The sequence below is a fragment of the Arvicanthis niloticus genome (assembly GCF_011762505.2).
Source record: "Arvicanthis niloticus isolate mArvNil1 chromosome Y unlocalized genomic scaffold, mArvNil1.pat.X SUPER_Y_unloc_1, whole genome shotgun sequence".
NCBI lineage: Eukaryota > Metazoa > Chordata > Mammalia > Rodentia > Muridae > Arvicanthis > Arvicanthis niloticus.
In genome coordinates this window covers 6,140,225-6,144,971 of record NW_023044978.1, presented here as the reverse complement: position 1 = coordinate 6,144,971, position 4,747 = coordinate 6,140,225, and the positions used below count along the sequence as shown (strand labels likewise).

The 4,747-nt window shown below is 45.1% G+C and overlaps 1 pseudogene; it reads right to left on the bottom strand.

Moving 5' to 3' along the window:
* The window catches only part of LOC117695959 (uncharacterized), a 3,769-nt pseudogene extending 2,026 nt beyond the window's left edge, over positions 1-1,743 (bottom strand).
* Positions 1,744-4,747: the final 3,004 nt, after the last annotated feature.

The window sequence follows — 4,747 nt, the reverse complement described above, 5'->3', positions numbered from 1 at the left end:
CTGTTATTTGGATGGAGGTCATTAGGTCATCAGATCAGAATAAGATGCACTCAGTGCAACTTTAATAGAGGGAGTTGTTTTTTTCACCAACTAGGTCAGTTCAAGTAGGCCTAGATATACAGTGGTCAGAAGAAGCACATGTTATTCTCCATGAAGAGCACATTTTATAGCATGCCATTTTGACTACAAATTGTGAGCTACTCTTAATCAGAAGGGGGAATACTTAGCATTCTTTTAGTCAGAAGAACTTACCTGATGCTTCAATGTGTATCTGAGGCAGCTAGAAATAGAAGTTGTAAGTTTGATAGATGGTGGATGAGAAGAAAAAGTATTAAACTCCTGCTGTTTATATGGGGCACAGAGTGGGAAAATATAAGGGTGACTTTTAGATTAAAAAAAGAATTGAAAAAGCCATGGTAAATGAGAGTAGGGCCCAGGCCACCCTCTTGAGATGGGCTGCCTTAGAGCTTCCATTTGGCAGGCTGGGAAGTTCTAATGCCTCCTTGGGAAGAAGTGGAAATTCGGAGGCTTCCTAGGGCAGAACTTGAAGGTGTGACCCACTGTTGATTATAAGACACATTTCTGAATACTTTTCTGTCATAAAAAGCTTCTCTAAGACCCAGTGTCTTAGATGGGGCATTTGAGAGTCTATCTCTTTCAGCCTGAAACATTCTGAGGCTGCCTGAAACAGGGCGTACATATCCAATGTCCCTTGGTAAGAACTAGAAAGTCTTAATCTATATTGTTCAGTTTGAGAAGGACTGATAGCTCCTTTAGAGGAGAAGATATAACCAGTATATCTCCTACTTTGAAGTGGGATCCTTTTGAGATTGCTTCGAACAAAATGTGTGTATCTGTGGCCCCCAAGGTTAGAAGGGTTATAAAGGGGGTATCCAGATTCATATTGGAGTGCTGGGTCTCTCCCTTGGTAGGAGAGGGAAGGTACCATGTCCTCTGGTTGACATATGATATGACTGTAATTTCTTTGTCTAACAGGGAGTGATGTTGTACTCCCTTTTGGAACTGGTGGAGGGATGAATCCTCATAAGATAGGAACCAAAGCTGTGTGCTCCCGTTTGGAACTAATGGAAGGTTTCTCTCCTTCTTGGACAATAGGAGCATGTTTTGAGCTCTCCTTAGTAGAAACAGGGTGGCTGGTATCCTCTTGGGGTGATGATGAATGTTTGACACCCCCATGGGGACTGTCTTCATCTTGAGATGACTCAATGCCTTCTTGGTCTGCAGCAGACCTTTCCAGGGCTCCATGGGTTTCAGAGGCATTCCTCTCTCTTCTCCTGGTAAAAGTAGTGTGTCTGGGAATCTCATGAGGAGAGGTGGAATGCCTGAGGCTCTCTTCATGAGAGTTAGTGGTTTGTGTGCACTCTTCAGTAGAGATGAGGATGCTATGCCCTCTTGGGGAGTAGCTTTAGGTTTCTTATCTTTTTTGGAAGATAAAGAATATCTGAGCTCTCTTTCTGACAAAGAAGATGGTTTGCAACTCTCATGTTCAGAATTGGAAGCTTGAGTGTCCCTTTGGTCAGAAGGGGCCTCTTTTGATGTGGTTTTAGTAGACTTGGACTGTCTGTGAATGCCTTGGGGAGGTGGGGGACTTCTGAGGCCCTCCTCAGGAGATGGTGAGGATCCACAGGCTCCTTTGGCAGAATCTGAAATGGTGAAGTTTCTGTTGGTCTCAGTTTCAAGCTTTGCACCCCTTTTGTCAGAATTGCAACCTCTTAACCCCATTTTGGAAGAATGGCAGAGTTCCCAGCCCTCATCTTCTGATGGCACAGATTTCAATCCTGTTTGGTCTAAAGAGGCATGTCTTGATCTTGTTTCTCCCATATTAGAATGTCTGGAGCAACCTCCTGGAGAGGGAGAAGGAATGACACCTTCTTTAGGAGGGGAACTGGAAGTGGGACTTGAGTCTTTTTTGGCATACTTGAAAGATGTGAGGCTACTTTCAGCAGAAGAGATACGTTTTAAGACATCAAGTTCTGAAAGCGAAGTTTGGATATCCCCTTCAGGAAATGGGACAGATTTCAATACCCTTTTGGTAGAATTGAAAAGTCTAGGGCCTTTCTTGGGAAAAGAGAAACGCCTCTGGCGTTCTTTATGAGGAGAGATAGAAACAAAGTCATCACGTGCACAAAGGGACAGTCCGAGAAACTCTGTTGAACAGGAAGTTCCTACAGTGTCTTGGATAGATGGCATAGGTTCTAGAAGCCCCTGGGCTGGTTGAGAATGTTCTAGAGTTTCTTGTGGAGATGTGGGTGTTCCCAGAATCCTTTCTTCAGATACTAAAAGACCCAGAGCACCTTCATTAGTTTTCAAAGCCCCAGAGCCCCTGGCACAGATGGCAAAGATTCTACAGTCCCTGACACAGAATCTGAACTCATAGAAATGCATTGGGTAGATGGCAGGGGTTCTTCTGATCTGGACTAAGTGATGAAGAAGGTTGAAACCTGAGGGAGTTTTTTGCAAGTGACAAAGGCTCTATAATTTCTTGGGCAACAGGTGCTATTTCCGCAGTGTTTTGCACACATGGCAATGTTTCTAGTTTGCCCAGGGCAGATTCAAAAAGACCAAGATCTTCTGGATTAGATGGTGAATATCCTACAGTCTCTTTATCCAAACAGGTTCCTGGGGGCTCTTGGGATAACAAGGAAGTTTCTGGAGACCCTTGGGTAGATGTCAATGTTCCTAGAACACCCTGGGCAGACAGGGATGAGTTGAGAGATAATAAGTCAGGCTGTGGCACTGTCAAATCCAATTGGACAGATGGAGAAGATCCTAGACTCACTGTAGTAGATGCTGAAAATTTGAAATCTGTTGAAGAATTGGATATTCCTGGCTTGCCATGCATACAGGTGTAACCTTCCAGATTCCCCTGTAAAGACAGGCAAGGGCCTCCAGCTTCTTGAACAGATAACAACGGTCCTGGATTCACTTGAACAGATAGAGACATTGTCAAAGGCCCTAGGGAAGATGATACAGATCCTAGTGTTCCTTGTCCAGATAAAGAAATTACCATAGGACCTTTGGAAGAATGCATAGATCCTGAAGATTCTGAAGCAGGTGGATCTGTGTGTAGGGCTCTTTGAGCAGAATTCAAAGACTCATTTGGTCCCTGGCATGAAGAAGAATGTCCTAGAGTACCCTCTGTACGTTTTGAGAGATCTAAAGTCCCTTCTACAGAAAGGGAAGTATCCGAAAGGCTTAGGGAAGAAAGTAAGGGAATAAGGTGGGCAGATATTGAAAGTTCCAGAGGTGAGCCACCAGATACCACATGTCCTGTGGTAGATGTTGAAGATTTTTGCACACCTGGTGCAGATGATGAATATCCTAGAGGCCCCTGCGGAGATGGCAAAGGCTCAACAAAGCCTTGTGCTGTTGCTGAAATGGTCAGAGATCCTTGTTCAGATTCCAAAGTTCCTGCTGTCTTTTGAGAAGGGTGGGTATATCCCTGACACACTGGAGTAGATGGTGAATCTGCCACTGTGCAGGCTGTAGAGGTGCACTGTGTTCCTGTACCTTGTGTATGTAAAGGACTTGAAAACCTTTGAGGGGATGTAGAATGATGGGCAGAACTTTGCTTAGATGTGGATTGACATACTGTCCCCTGTGTAGATAAACAGGGACCCACAGCTCCATGAGCAGAACCTGAAGATGCTTGAGTTCCCTGTTCTGTAGAGGAAAGACCCAGAGGATTATAAGAACCTTCAGAACATTGTAATGTATTTATCATTGCCTGGGCTGAGATCGAAAGTTTCAGAAGCCCCTGGGATGATTGCAAAGGTGCTAGACACCCTTGACTGGATGCAAAAGTTTCTGCCCCTACTTGGGTAGAAGATGAATGTCTACCAGGTTCTGGAGGTGATATTGGCAAAGTTCCTAGAGTCACTGACACAGGTTGAGAAGATGCTACATCCTCCCTCACCAGGGGCGAATGGCCCAAGCTACTCTGTGTTTCTTTGTCTTGCCCCACAGAAAAAGTTTCCTCTGCTGCCCTTGAAAGTTCCTTGGGCTTTTGAGAAGATAGCAAAGCTCCTAGAACCCCTGGAGCAGGTCCAGTAGTCTGTGGGGAACATGATGTGCATTGTCCAGTATGTTGAGCAGGTGGAGAAAATGTAAGAGCCCTCTGGGAAGGAGTGGGATGTTTCAAAGACTTTGGAACAGATGACACAGTTTCTATATGCTTTTGTTTGGATGTGGACGTTCTCAGAGACTCTTGGGCAGATAGGGAAGTTCCCAGAACCCCTTGTGCAGATGACAAAGATCCCAAAGTTCCTTCTGCAGATAAGGGAATTCCCAGAGGCACTTGGGCACATGGAAAAGTTCCTAGTTCCTGCTTGTCACTTTCTTTATAACCTAGAGTCCCTGAGCTAGGACACAAAGGTTCTTTAATCCCCTGGGCAGCTATGGGCTTTCCCAAAGTGGTTTCTGCACAAAGGGAAGCTTGTGCACACACCTGAGTAGATGCTGGTGGTAATGGAGAAATTTGTGCCAATGCATGCGGTTCAAGAGCTGCTTGGGAATATAGGGAACTTGACACAGTTTTTGTCAAAGATGATGGAGGGGCTGGACTTGCTTGTTTTGGTGAGGTTTGACCAAAAGGCGTCAGGGCATGGGGCAAAGTTCCTGTAGTCCTCGGCACACACTGTGACCTTCCTAAAGAACCTGAGACAGAAGACAAATGCCTATGAGTAGTACGCTGGGCAGACTCAGGTGTTCCCAGAGTCTTTTGAGA